Source organism: Natator depressus, chromosome 1 (genome assembly GCF_965152275.1).
Source record: "Natator depressus isolate rNatDep1 chromosome 1, rNatDep2.hap1, whole genome shotgun sequence".
In the NCBI taxonomy this organism is placed as follows: domain Eukaryota; kingdom Metazoa; phylum Chordata; order Testudines; family Cheloniidae; genus Natator; species Natator depressus.
The window spans coordinates 213,272,217-213,288,037 of NC_134234.1; positions in this window are offsets into that span (position 1 = coordinate 213,272,217).

Genomic DNA, 15,821 nt, shown 5'->3' on the forward strand with positions numbered 1-15,821 from the left:
AAAGAGTTGAACTTGAAGGGTTGAATCGTCACTTGGATCTCTGGGTTGATTAAATTGGGGTCCACTAAGGAAGCATGGATAGCTGACACTTGTGCTCCGGTGTCCCTCCACATGGTGACCTTCTTCCCGCCCACACTCACAATTTCCCTCCGCTCCAAGGGTATCTGGGAGGTATCTGGGCCTGTGGATCCCTGGTGTGATTCCAGTGCAAAGAACTGTAATCTGTTGGGGTTCTTGGGGCAGTTGGCCTTTACATACCCCAGCTCGTTACATTTAAAATATTGTCCAGCTGACGGGTCACTGGGGCAAGGCGGGTTGCTGGAGAACGGGATGGTGGGACGATAAGGTGTCTGGAGGGTTCTTTGGGAGGTAGGTGGGGCCTTGGGCGGCCCCCGGTAATAGGGTGTGGTCTGGGGTTGTCCCTTCTGGTCTCTGCTCCACCTGCGACCAGTTTTCTTCTTCTCTGCCACCTCTACCCATCTGGCTCCAATCTCTCCTGCCTCGATTACAGTTTTGGGCTTCCCATCTAGGATGTATCTTTCTATTTCCTCAGGAACACCCTCTAAGAATTGTTCCATTTGCATTAGGAAGGGCAAATTTACTGGAGATTCAACACTTGCTCCTGATATCCAGGGGGCATCCCAGTGTTTCACAATGTGGTAGGCATGTCGGGTAAATGACACATCTGGCTTCCACCTTAGGGCTCTGAACCTCCGACGAGAATGCTCAGGTGTTATCCCCATTCTGACTCTCGCCTTGGATTTAAACAGTTCATACTGGTTCATGTGTTCTTTAGGCATTTCAGCCGCCACCTCAGCTAAGGGTCTACTGAGCTGCGGCCTCAGCTCTACCATGTATTGGTTGGTAGAGATGCTGTACCCAAGGCAGGCCCTTTCGAAGTTTTCTAAGAAGGCCTCAGTATCATCGCCTGCCTTGTAGGTGGGGAACTTTCTGGGATGGGAAGTGGTACCTGGAGAAGGATTGCTAGGGTTTGTTGGTATATTCTGCTGAGCTTTTATCTTCTCCATCTCCTCCACATGCTTCCTCTCTTTTTCCTTCTCCTCCAGTTCTTTGGCCCTTGCCTCCATTTCCTTCCTGTGGGCAGCCTCCTGTACCTCCTTCTCCAGCCGCATGAGTTCTATCTGTCTTTCATGTTCCTTTTGTTTTTCCTCAGCCTGAAATCTGGCTAATTCCAGCTTTTGTTGAGCTGTGGATTCTGTCATCCTAACCTCTCTGTTTTTAACTAACTTTACACCCGAGGTTTAGAAATAAACAAACAAAACTTGGCTGTAAAATTTTCTGTGCTGGAATCGGATACCTATTCTCTGATAGTGATTGTCAGTCTACAGAAAAAAGACAATTCCCTTTGTCTCTGCTCTGGCCCCAAATCAAAGCAAAAAACCTCCAACTACTTGGAAACCTGCTTACCAGCAGCCCAAAGGAAAAAAAAAATTCCTTTCATACCTGTGCTCCTTGTAAAAAAAATCAAAATCCTAAAAAAAACCAAAAAACCCCTGCCACTTTTGTCTCCAGGCAAATGGGTAGAACACCCCCACCCCCGTTTACTTTTAGGGGAAAAAAAAAAAACTTCTGGTTTACCAAGACTGTGAATTTCCCTGCAGTAGTTAAGTACCCTGCCTCCAGGCAAAGAAAACCTGCAATTCACAAAGATAATCCCCTTTTCTCTCTGCTCTGGCCCCAAAGCAGAGAAAAAACTAGCTGCTTTCAGTTGGACCTCCTTTCCAGCAGCCCCAAAGAAAAAAAAGTTCCTTTTTAAAATCTGTATTTCTAGTTCAAAAAATCTCAAATTGATCTCAAAATGATTTCAGGTTAATCCCACCACTCTGCCACCCTGTCAAGGTTCCTCCCCCACTCTGAACTCTAGGGTACAGATGTGGGGACCTGCATGAAAACCTCCTAAACTTACTTTCACCAGCTTAGGTTAAAACTTCCCCAAGGTTCAAATTAATTTTGTCCTTTGACCCTGGATCTCCACTGCCACCACCAAACTCTAACTGGGTTTACTGGGAAACGTAGTTTGGACACATCTTTCCCCCCAAAATCCTCCCAACCTTTGCACCCCACTTCCTGGGGAAGGTTTGGTAAAAATCCTCACCAATTTGCATAGGCGACCACAGACCCAAACCCTTGGATCTTAGAACAATGAAAAAGCATTCAGTTTTCTTACAAGAAGACTTTTAATAGAAGTAAAGGAATCACCTCTGTAAAATCAGGATGGTAGATACCTTACAGGGTAATTAGATTCAAAACATAGAGAATCCCTCTAGGCAAAACCTTAAGTTACAAAAAAGACACACAGACAGGGATAGTCATTCTATTCAGCACAGTTCTTTTCTCAGCCATTTAAAGAAATCATAATCTAACACATACCTAGCTAGATTACTTACTAAGTTCTAAGACTCCATTCCTGTTCTATCCCCGGCAAAAGCAGCATACAGACAGACACAGACCCTTTGTTTCTCTCCCTCCTCCCAGCTTTTGAAAGTATCTTGTCTCCTCATTGGTCATTTTGGTCAGGTGCCAGCGAGGTTACCTTTAGCTTCTTAACCCTTTACAGGTGAGAGGATTTTTCCTCTGGCCAGGAGGGATTTTAAAGGGGTTTACCCTTCCCTTTATATTTATGACACTATGGCAGTGCTGGGAACCTGCTGGACATGGGTGAGAGGGAGCTCAGTTTGTCTTCTCTCAAGAACTTTACTTCTAACCCTCCCTTTCTCCTCCTTCCCTCCCCCGCCCTGACATTACTGTCTTGTAGGGTGACTACTGAGTTCCAGCAGAGATGGGGGTGACGGGAGCTCCTCCAATGCTCACCCCTTGAGCAGAGCAGCAGCACCTGTGTCACATGCAGCCTGCACCACACCAATATGTCTCTCCTGCTCTCAGGTCAGATCTGTTCATTTGAATAGTGAATTGTGGAATATAAACACTGGGATTTGTTTGTGGTCTTTTTCCCCAAAAAACAGCTTTAAAAATACTTTGAATTTTCAGATTGTATGTATTTTATTGGGTTTTGATTTGACTGGAATGCAAATACGGGCTTGATCGACTAGGGAAAAAAGGGGTACTTACTTAGATTTGGTCAGTTGTTTATTTTGCTTTAAATAGTGTGTGTGTGTGGTTTCATTTCTTTTGTGTGTGCAAATGGCTAATTTTAAAATATAATACAGTACACTCTCTGATTTTAAAGTAATTAGCAATTAGTATTATTTAACCAGTATTTTTCCTAAAGTTTGCATGTTTATTGTTATTCTTGTGATTTTTAGCATTATTAGTTTATTTATATATTTATTGACTTAGATTTTTTTTCTATTGATTTTCTGTGAATAAATGTTGCACCAGTGAGCTGCCATATGCGAAGTTGAAAACTGATCTGTCTGTATATATTTTTATTCTTCTTTTCAGAATACCATAGATAACACATATTTAAGTGCATATTATTTTATTTTTTTTTAACAAGTAGGGCTCTACAGACCACCAAATCAGGAGGAGGCATTTCTAGAGAAAAATGGAAAAAATATCCAAAACACAAGACTTGGTACTAATGGGAGACTTTAGCTACGCAGACATGCGTTGGAAAAGTAATACAGAAAAAACACAATGTCTAATAAGTTCTTGCAATCTGTTGGGGATAACTTCTTGTTTTGGAATGTGGAGAAATTAACTTGGAAGATAGGTGGCCATTTTACACTTGATTCTGATTTACAGAGAGGAATTGATTGCCAATGTGAAGGGGGGTGCAACATGGGTGAAAGTGATTATTAAATGATAACTTTCATGATTCTAAGGAACAGAAGGAGTGAGAGCAGCAGTCAATGGGCTTCAAAAAACAGATTCAGTGATCAGGTAGATAAGGCCCCCTGAGAAGAAAATGTAAGGGAAAAAAGGAGTTGAGGAGATCTGAAAGTTTTTTAAACAGACAATACCAACGGCAAAACTGCAAACTATCCCAATGAAAAAGAGGCCAAGATGGCTGCATCAAAAGCTCTTTAATGACCTGAAAATCAAAAAGGAATCCTACAAAAAGTGGAAACATGAACACATTGTGTGGCAAGGCACCTTCTTGGTCTCACCAGCCTCAGCTGTTTTTAGCCTTGGCGAGACGGCTTGGGTAAAACAGTCCCTCTTGGCTGCACAGGGTCAGTCCATTCCTTCTCTCCGCTAGTCTTTTGGGCTTGTTTTTCTCCCTTATGGGCAGGAATGCAGCCTCCCCTCCTGGTGAGGCTCACTGTCTTGCTGCTGCTAACCTACTGGCAGCTTGACTCCCACTCCCACTCCCACTCCCACTCCCACTCCCACTCCCACTCCCTCTCTCTCTCTCTCTCTCTCTCTCTCAACAGGGGAGGGTTTAAAAAGGTCTCAGGCAGCCCTTAGTTGGAATCAGCTGATCCCAGTTGATGGGGGGAGGGCCTTTTAACCTTCTGGGACTGTTTTCTACCCCCTCCTTGCAGCTGTCTGTCCTGAGTTTATCACAATTGCTAAAGGTGAATAAAAAAAACCCAACAAAAAACAAATAACCACAAGCATGTAGGGAAAAAATCATAAAGGCTAAGGCAAAAATGAGTTACACCTAGTAAGGGACAAAAGGGCAATAAAAGAGGTTTCATTAATACATTAGGAGCAAGAGAAAGACAAGGGGAAGTGTAGCTCCACAAAGGAGAGATATTAATGGATGACACCAAGAAGGCTGAAGTATTTAATGTCCATTTTTGCTTCAGTCTTCACTGAAGAAGTTAATTGTGGCCTGGTGCTTAGCACAATTAATATTAACAAAAAGGGGAAAGGAACACACACCAGAAGAAGGAAAGAACAGAATATTTAGATGTATTCAAGTCAGCAAAGCTTGACAAATTCACCTTAGGGTACTTAAGGAACTAGTTGAAGCAATCTTGGAACCATTAGCAATTATCTTCAAGAACTCATGGAGGATGCATGAGGTCACAGAGAAGTGGAGAAGGGCAAACATAGTACCTAACTTTATAAAGGGGAACAAAGAAGATCCAGGGAATTACAGACCAGTCAGCCTAATTTCAATACCTGGAAAGATGGTGAAACAAATTATTAAACAACCAATTTGTAAGCACCTAGAGGACAATATGGTGATAAGTAATAGCCGACATGGATTTGTCAAGAACAAATCGTGTGAAACCAACCACAATGTTAGCAAACTAATGAAATATGGTCAAGATGAAATTACAATGAAGACGGTGTCACGGAGTTACAGGGTCTGGTCTATGCCCCAGCCTGTCACCAGGCTCCTGGGAGTGACCACTTTAGGAACCACACAGTTCCACAGGGCAGGCCCCTGGCCTCCAAGACTGGGCCTTCAGCACCAGTGTTCCCTGCCTCTGTGGGTCCCTGCAGTGAATCCAGCCAAGCCAAACTCCTCTGGAAGGCTTGTACTGTGCCCCTTCAGAGTGTTCAGTGCTCTCAGTGAGTATTTACAGCGACGCAGGCAGCCTTTTCAAAACAAGGTAATCATTTATTAGTCATCTAGCACACAGAATTTTAAAGACCTTCGATTAACACAGAGAAGCCAAAGTTAATCCATAGTCCACCTTGGTCCAACTAGTGCCCTGATGGGCCAGCCACGCTGTGATGAACTCCATCTCTGTCTCTCTCTGTTTACCCTTTTGTCTCCCCAGGTCTGGCTCCTGAGTCCCTTTCTTCCAGTCACCTGACACCTTCTCCAGCTCAGTTCCCAAATCCTAGCTGCTGGAGTTTTCTGCTGTTAGGTGTTGATTGTTCAGTTGTTGGAGCATCTCTTTGTCTTGCTGGACTCTCTGTTGATTTGGACTAGTTTGAGCCAGTTCTTCAGTGACTGTATTCATTCCCCCCAGTAAGGTGAAACACCCAAACCTCCTGTCTATTGCACTGTTCCAGGAGGAGTGATAACCCTTTTTACCCTCTGGCTAGCAATGACATGAACAGAAGGAAACTGAGGCATGCCTAGGATTCATAAAAATAGTACAGAAAATCTCCACTTTGTCACAAAGGGTACACAACAGATTGAAAGACCATACACAAAGTGTAGTTATCAATGGTTTGCTGTTAAACTGGGAGGGTGTATCTAGCGGGGTACTATAAAAGTTTGTCATTTTCATTAATGAATTGGATATGGAGTGGAGAGTATGCTTATAAAATTTGCAGATGACACCAAGCTAGGAGGGGTTGCAAGCACTTTGGAGAACAGTGTTAGAATTCAAAATGACCTTGATAAATTGGAGTAGTGGTCTGAAGTCAACAAGATGAAATTCAACTAAGACAAGTGCACAGTCCTACACTTAGTAAGGAAAATTTAAATACACAGGTACTAAATAGGGAATAATTGGCTAGATGGTAGTACTGCTGAATTGAAATATGAGTCAACAATGTGGTGAAGTTGGAAAAAAAGGCTAATACCATCCTGGAGTGTCATGTGTGGTAAGGCATGGAAGCTAACAGTTCTGCCCTACTTGCCACAGGTGAGGCCATAGCTGAAGCGCTGTGTCCCGTTTTGGGTGCCACGTTTTAAGAAACATGTGGACAATTTGGAGAGGTTCCAGAGGAGAGCAACAAAAAATGATAAAAGGTTTAGAAAACCTGACCTGTGAGGAAAGGTTAAAGAAACTGGGCATGTTTATTCTTGAGGAAAAAAAGGTTGAGGGGAGACCTGATAACCATCTTCAAATATGTTAAGGGCTGTTAGAAAGCAGGGGTGGGCAAACTTTTTGGCCTGAGGGCCACATCTGGGTATGGAAATTGTATGGGAGGCCATGAACGCTCACAAAATTAACAACGGAAAATTAACACAACTAAAACATCATAGTCACCTAAGACAACAAGTAGCAGGCACATGGGCTTGCACGTTCCAGGCTCTGATGGCATGTGAGGCGCATTTGGGTTGTGCAGCTGGAGTAATATGCAGGCCCTCACGCCTGTCATGCAGGTCCTGAACATGCAGGAGTGCCGGGTGGGCAGAGCAGGGCAAGCCCCTGCCCCGCTCCCCAGCTGGAGCGCTGGAGCAGGGCAATGGAGCTTGAGGGCTGGATTAAAAGGTCTGATGGGCTGGATGCGGCCTGCGGGCCATAGTTTGCCCACCCTTGTTATAAAGAGTATGGTGATCAATTTTTCTCCATGTCCACTGAAGGTAGGACAAGAAGCAATGGGCACAATCTGCAGCAAGTGAGATTGAGGTTAGACCTTAGGGGAAACTTTCTAACTATAAGGATAATAAAGTACTGGAATAGGTTATTAAGGGAGATGGAATCTCTGTCATTGCAGGTTTTTAGGAACAGGTTGGACCGTTACCCCGGAATTTGGCATCCCTGCATGTACCCCAGGATTTAGTAGTACTGCCATCAGCAATTCTGCATGTTCAGCCACTGCCAGCTGCAAAGCAAACATCACACACTGTAACGATGCTGCCTCCGGCGGGACACGACTGAGAGTGTCAATTCTGGACAAATTGCTTAGAGCAGGGCAGTTACAGCCCAAGGCTGGGGTTTCTCCACTTCTAAGGCAAACCAAAGCAGCCAGACAGGGAGGACTTTGGTTTTACCCCACTGGCTAACTACAAGTCACACAAGCAATTCCCTCAGACACTCCAGTTCCCCAGTATCACCACCAGCAGCCACTTCTTATGGGACGAATGGTTATGAAAACTAATGCCCCTGTAAAAGAAAAAAGGTTTTCTCAATCCCAAAGGACCGAGCCCCAGACCCAGGTCAATGTACAAGTTAGATCTTACCCACAAATCACACTGTTGCCAATCCTTTAGAATCTAAAATCTAAAGGTTTATTCATAAAAGAAAGAAATACAGATGAGAGTTAAAATTGATTAAATGGAATCAGTTACATACAGTAATGGCAAAGTTCTTGGTTCAGGCTTGTAGCAGTGATGGAATAAACTGCAGGCTCAAATCAAGTCTCTGGAGTACATCCACAGCTGAGATGGGTCATTCAGTCCTTTGTTCAGAGCTTCAGTTTGTAGCAAAGTTCCTCCAGAAGTAAGAAGCAGGATTGGAGGGGTTTCCAGGGCCTTTTATATTCTTTGCCCTGTGGAAGGACCCCCCTTTGTTCTTACTGTGGAAAATCCCAGCGGCAAGATGGAGTTTGGAGTCACATGGGCAAGTCACATGTCCATGCATGACTCAGTTCTTTGCAGGCCGACGCTATTGTTTACATGTTAGTTTGAATGTTCCCAGGAAAGCTCAGATGTGGATTGGCGTCTACCAAAGTTCATTGTCAGTTAAGTGTTTCTTGACTGGGCACTTACTGAGAATAGTCCCTTCTCAAGAAGCTGACCAAATGCTTCAGTGAGGCTACTTAGAATAAAAACACATTGATATACAAGTACATAGCCAATATTCATAACTTCAACTACAAAAATGATACACCTATACAGATAGCATAATCATAATCAGCACATCATAACCTTTCCACAGACACTTTACATGACAACTTTTGTACAATATTTGCTGCAAATATATAACAGTGGTTGCAACAGTGATCTATACGGTTACAGGTTATGTGAGTAACATCACAAAGCCACCTTACATTGACCTAATAATTTATGTGTCTACACTACCAGGTCCCTTCCACTGACCTAACTCGCCTGTAATGTTGACTTAATTACTCTGCCCCTGCGAGAGACTTAATTCAGTGTTGATGAGTTGACAGAGAGGCAGTGAAGATGCAGTCTTATGTAAGTTGACTGAATTGGCCTCCAGGAGGTGTCCCACAATGCTCCACTGTGACTTCTCTGGACATCATTATCAACTCCACTGCACAGAATCCAGGTACCCAGGAAACAGCCCCTCCCCTGTTAAAGCCCCAGAAACTTTGAATTCCCTTTTCCTATTTGATCAGCATGGAGAGCTCGCCAGCCCAGGTGATCATGGTGACTCAACGCCTCAAATGTGCTCCAGTCTGTAGTACACAGGAGATGGTGGGACTTATTGGTCTGTGAGGAGAAGAGTCTGTGCAGGCACAGCTCCAATGCAGCACAATAAACTAGACATTTATGAAAAGATCACATGGGGCATGGGAGAGAAGGGCTACAGCAGGGATACGCAGCAGTGCCACGTGAAAATCAAAGAACTTCGACAGGCATACCAGAAGACAAGGAAGGCAAACAGTCATTCTGGTTCTGCATCACAAACATGCTGCTCTACAATGAGCTGCATGTGATTCTTGGCGGCGACCCCACCACTACCCCCAAACACAGCATGGATACATCCCAGGAGTCTGAGTCTCGGGCTACCTCAGGCAACAATGAGGAGAACATTCTAGACGAGGAAGAGGAGGAGAATGGCAGACAAGCGAGCTGTGGGTCCATTCTCCCCAAGAGCCAGGAGCTATTTTTAATCCCAGAGTCCAGCTGTTTGCAGGACAGCATGGTGGCTGAGCATGATGCTGGGGAAGGCACCTCTGATAAGTATGCAATTCCAATCAAACTGTAGGGGTTACATGCTCTTATATTTTATGTTTAATGTAAAGAAAAAGTGAAGTGTAGTGAGTATCTGCTTTCCAATGGCTGCTCCAGCTACGCAGAGGGTGGCCCCCTGGAAAAGACTGTTTATGTGCACAGGGATGCCCAGGAATCCTCCATGGAGACTTCTAGGAAACTTTCATGGAGGCACTCTGCAATCCTTTCCAGAAGGTTTCTGAGGAGGGCTGCCTTATTTCTTCCACCACGGTAGGACACTTTCCCATGCCACTCCAGTATTAACTCTCCTGGTATCATTGTGGTACACAGCATAGCAGCATAAGGACCAGGTCTGTACCCAGACGCTTACAGCATCCACTCCCTTGCCACCCCTGTTACCCTCAGGAGACTGATATCACATAGGGTCACCTAGGGGAAATGGGGGAAGTTTTCATTACAAGTGCTCGTACTGCAAACAATAGAGCATGTGATCCACCACCCATAGTGATTTCAGGGTCCCTCAACCATGTTTTCCCTAACATGTGGGTGGTTTGGTTGGCAGGGATTGGCATTGACCTCAGATTCTGCACGTCTAGGGCAACTACTACCTCCGGCATGGCTGTACTGCCCCCAGCCCCACCCCTGTCCCTTCCATGCAGCTGTCTGCATGACTGCATCTCCTGTCTGGGGTCTGTACAGCCCCACCAGAGGACAGGGCTGGGGGCAGTACAGTGGCACTGGAGGAGCTGCCGGTGTGGGGCACTGGCTCCTGAGAGTAGCGGCTCCATGTTTTGCTCCTTTCGCCACTGCAGTTCTCAGAAGAGCCCTGCGGGTTCTGTGGATACTGATTTATATTTGTGTATATCCGCATCTGCAGGTATAAAATTGTATCCACACAGGGTTGTAATTAGAAGGGGCGGGGGAGAGGATGTGTGTGTGACACTCTACACACCAGGGAAATGCCCTGTAACCCCCATATTCATCATTTGTATATAAATTGTGATATTTTATGCTGAGCATGCCATATGAGGTATCGTGGGAAAGATTATGATCTGCTCAAAGCCACTGTTCCATCTAAATATGCATATCATTAATGCATTTGAAGTTATGAGAATTGTGTTGTATGATGGTCAGAAATATATGGTGTGGGTTTGGGAAGTGCCAGGATACTAGCTCCCCAAAGACAATAACCAGGGGATAACCAACACCCAGGTGGGTGTCGAACAACCATCAAAAGCCATTGTCCAGTGAAAGAGCTACAATGCGATGACTCAGCTGCACAAGACCACACCAGGGGAATTGCTCAACCTTGCCTGGTGACTCAGCAATATACCCTGACATGCCTGGACTTGTGTTCTCCAACCACATGGTGGGACTAAAGATATAAAACAGAACACAGTGACCCTATACTTTGCCTTTTCTCCTCCCCCCACAAATGCTACAAGCAACAAGGACACTGAGAAGACTGAAGACTCCAACAGAGGAGACTGGCCCAGGTTTCATGGGTGAAACCTGTGTACCATGAACTGCAATATCTAGTGGGGTGAGAAAAACTGCTTAATCTAGATGTTGCCCAGTCTAATTGGGTTGAGAGTTTAGACTGCATACTTATATTTTATTTTATTTTGGTAACCACTCTGATGTTTTGCCTATCACTTATAATCACTTAAAATCTATCTTTTGTAGTCAATAAACTTGTTTGACTGTTTATCTTTACCAGTGAGTTTGCCTGAAGTGTTTGGTAAATCTGCACAGGTTTACAGAGGCTGGTGTATATCCACTTTCCATTGATGAAGCGGTGAACCAATTAATAAACTTGCACTGTTCATCAGAAGGTATATTCCTGAGGTACAAGGCTGGGAGGATTTGTCTGGTGCCTTTCTCTGTGTGATTCATGAGTGGGTCTTGGAGCATTCATGCAATCTACCTGGGTGTGGGGCTCCACATGCTGTTGTGCTGAGTGATAACAGCACCTGGAGGGGTTTGCTGCTTGTCACTAGCAAAGCATTGTAAGAGATAGCCGAGTCTGGAGAGTTCAGGGGGCACAGCGGTCGCACAGTCCCAGGCTGCATGCCAGGGATCCCATCACAGCATGATGACATGTTTAGAAAGACAATAAGGCCTCTGAGACAGCTGAGACAGGGCTAAGAGCCTGGAGGATTTCATTGTCTGAAAAACTGGACATGGACATGGACATGGAGAGCAGGAGAGCATCCCATGCAGGATGAGATGCTGTGGATTATGAAGGACCAATCAGACATGTTGAGGCATCTGGTTGAGCTTCAGGAAAAGCAGCTTGAGGCTAAACTCCTTCTGCAGCCCATGCAGAACTGCCTGCAAGCATTGCCCTGTTCCCAATCCCTCTCCCACAAACATTCCGGGAGCTGGGAGTGGGATGTGCAGTATCCCTTCCACTCAACACTGCGGAGGGTACTAAGAACAAAAGGCAGCCATTCGAAGATCTTTGATGGGCAAGACTTCTGTGCTTTCACAGACAAACTGATTTGGTTTCTCCCCTCCCAATATTATCCCACCATTTTCCCAAGGTTAAAGAAACAGAAAGAACAGGAAAATAATGTATGTGTGTGCAATAAAGGTAATTGTTTCAAGAATGAAATGCTCTTTATTTATTCCAGTCATTGGGGTTGGGTGGGGTGGGGTGGAGGGTACAGAGAAATTGATGCAATGGAGGGGATGGTAGGGGAAGGCACAACACAGATAAGCGGTGCACATTACTGAAACAAGTTTTCAAAGCATCCAGGAGATGCAGAGCTCCTTGGTGAGCTCTTCTTATTGCCCTGGTATCTGGCTGCTCAAAATTAGCTGCCAATCTATCTGCCTCCATACCCCACCTCTGCAGAAACTCCTCTCCCTTTGCCTAACATATTATGGAGCACACAGCAGACAGTGATAACAATGGGGATATTGCTTTCACTGAAATACAACCTAGTAAGCAAATTGTGCCAGCAACCCTTTAAACGTCCAAAGGCACATTCCACCACCATTCTGCACTTGCTCAACCTTTTGTTGAAATGCTCCTTACTGCTGTCCAGGTGGCCGATGTTCAGCTTCATGAGCCATAGGAGCAAGGGGTAGGCTGGGTCTCCCAGGATAACGATTGGCATGTCAACATTGTCAGTGCTTATTTTGCGATCTGGAAAAAAAGTCCCTGATTGCAGCTTTCTGAACAGACCTGTGTTCCTAAAGATGCGTGCATCATGCACCTTTCCTGACCCTCCCACATTGATGTCGATGAAACGCCCCTTATGATCCACCCATGCTTGCAACATCATTGAAAATTATGCCTTACGGTTTATGTACTCTTTGGCAAGGTGGTCTGCTGCCAAGATAGGCATATGTGTGCCATTTATCACCCCACCGCCGTTAGGGAACCCCATCGTGGCAAAACCATCCACTATGTCCTGCACGTTGCCCAGAGTCACTACCCTTTTTAGCAGAAGTCGATTAACGCCCTGCATGCTTGGATCACAATGGATCCCATGGTGGATTTGCCAACTCTGAATTGATTCCCCACTGACCGGTAGCAGTCTGGCATTGCAAGCTTCCACAGAGCGATCACCACTTGCTTCCCCATAGTCAGAGCAGGTCTCATGTTAGTGTTGCTGTGCTTCAGGGCTGGGGAAAACTCTGCACGAAGTTCCTGGAAAGTGGACTTATGCATTCAAAAGTTCTGTAGCCACTGCTCGTCATCCCATAGCTGCCTAACAGTGCAATCCCATCACTCAGTGCTTGTTTCCCAGGACCAGAAATGGCGCTCCACCCTGTTCAGCTGCTGCACGACTGCCAGCAGCAACCAGGAATTTTTTCATCCTATGGCTTGCGGCAGGGCTGCTTGCATGACATCGCAATGTTCCACACGGCGGTGCCTTTCTCAGCTCTGGAAATATTGCAGGATAAGGCGCAAGGTGTTTGTAATGCTCACAACAGGAGTGCACAGCTGAGTGGGGTCCATGCTTCTTGGGCTATGGCATACGCACGGCTAAGCCAGGCTTTCGGAAAAAGGCATGAGAAAGTATGGGTTGTTTGCCATTGATATCAAAGTAAGGAGGGAGGGAGGAAACTGCATCACGGGAAGCCAAAGCCATGTTCCCATTCCCCCCTGCATCGATGTTTTGGTCCCATGAGGTGTTGTAAGCTCTTCCCCAAATGCCCTGTGGCTAGTTGCACTGTGGGATAGCTACCCACAGTGCACTGCTCTGTGCACTGATGCAAGCGCTGCTAGTGAGGATGCACTCCACCAACACAATGAGCATGGCGTGGACTGGCACAACCAACTTAATTACTGCAGCGGCCGGATGTCAACTTACCTTAAGTTGACTTAACTTTGTAGTGTAGACATGCCCTCACAGTTACTTTTTAGCCTGCAGTTCACCAACCACCAAACCCATGGAGATAACTTTCATAAAATTAATACAGATATCTCCCAGTTTCTTCACAGCAGTATTTTAGTAGCAGTTTTACCAATGAGGTCTACCAGTATATACTTCCCTAGTACTACTCATTACTCCCCTCCAAGGAACTTTTTGCCACAACATTGCTTTGGGATCTCATGATCCCTACATCCTTTTTCCAGGAGATCTCATTTGGTTGCATTCTTTCTTCTTAGATATATGACCTAAACTTTTGCTGTATTAAAATGCATTTGGTTTGAATGAGCTCAATTTACTGAGAAATCCAAACCATCTGGATGACTGCCTTGTCCTCATTTACCACTCTGCTAATCTCTGTGTCATCTGCCAATTTCATCAGCAGTGATTTCATATTTACTTCCAGATCATTGGTAAAAATATTAAATATCATCAGCCTTGAAGAACCCCACTACAAACACTTCCATTCAAAGATTATTCCCACTGATTATTCCTTTTTGAAATCTGTCAGTTATGTCTGTCCATATAGCATGAGTTTTATTGATATTGTCTACATTTCACCAGCCAGCTCTTTCAGAGCTCTTGTTATCTGGTCCTGATGCTTTTAGAATACTTATCCCTAGTAGATGCTGTTTTAACATCCCCCTTAGTTACTAAAAGGCGGGGAAGCAGTTCATCATCCTCATGTAATCCAAATACATCAGTTGGCTTCTTTCCAAATACAGAACAGAAATATTTATTAAACACTTCTGCCTTTTCTGTATCATTTTATTAATAATTTTACCATTTTCACCTAGTAATGGGCCTGTCCCATTATTGGGATTTCTTTTGTTCCTGATATACTTTAAAACCACTCCTTATTGTCCTTAGTTCTGCCAGCCATGGATTTTTTCTGGATGGCTTTAACTTTCCTTATCAATCTTCTACACTTCATAACCTCTAATGTATATTGTTTGCCATCCGCCTCACTTTTTTCCATAGATATATCTGCCAGATGGAATTGGCAGCAACAAGGGCTGGGGCTCAATGTCTAGGGATTCCTCTTACCAGTACAAAACAGAACCATCTCAAACCCCTACCCAGTAATCTGATAAAACTAATTAGCACCCTTGGGCACCTCTAAGAGTCAATACTTACCCACTCAGAAACATTGAGTCTGTGTATAACACAAGAAAACTTTTGTTAAAAGGGAAATAGAACCCAGCATTACCTTGGGAAAACACCACAACCATGATTCAAAAGCATGTAACCATAAGCAACACTCACCTCACAGTCCCTTCGGGCAGTGTCCTTTGTCTCAGTTTCCCATCTTGAAGCATGAAAATCTGACAAATGTCCCTTTAACATACCACTCCCCTCTCCCTGCACTGCACCCTACTCACAGTTGGCTGTTCTTAGTCAGTGAAGACCCTTAGTTCAGAGGTGCACTCCCCTGGATTCACCTCCCACCCCTGAAAAGGGAGGGGGAGTGCCAAGCAGTGTCTCTGCTGCTGCTTCCACTGTACTCTGCCGCCGTTAGCTATGTGCTACTACCTCTGTTGCTGTTACCTCTGCCGCTGTTCAGCAATGCTGCTGTCATCAGTGCTGCTTGCCACTCACTACCACTTCTGCAATGCCCATTTTGAGGTTCCACCACTTAGCCCAGCTCTTAGCCCTGGTCTACACTGGGAGTGGGATCGATCTAAGCTACGCAACTTCAGCTGTGTGAATAACGTAGCTGAAGTTGACGTACTTAGATCGACTTACCGTGGTGTCTTCACCGCGGTGAGTCGACTGCTGCCGCTCCCCCGCCGACTCCGCCTGCGCCTCTCGTGGCGGTGGAGTATAGCAGTCAATGGGAGAGCGCTTGGGGGTCGATTTATCGCGTCTAGACTAGACACGATAAATCGATCCCCGCTGGATCAATCGCCATTCGGTGAGTAGTGTAGACATACCCTTAGTGATTTCCCTGGACAGCGAGGAACCTCTCTACTGTTGCTTCTTGTCTTTCATTACAACACTGTCCT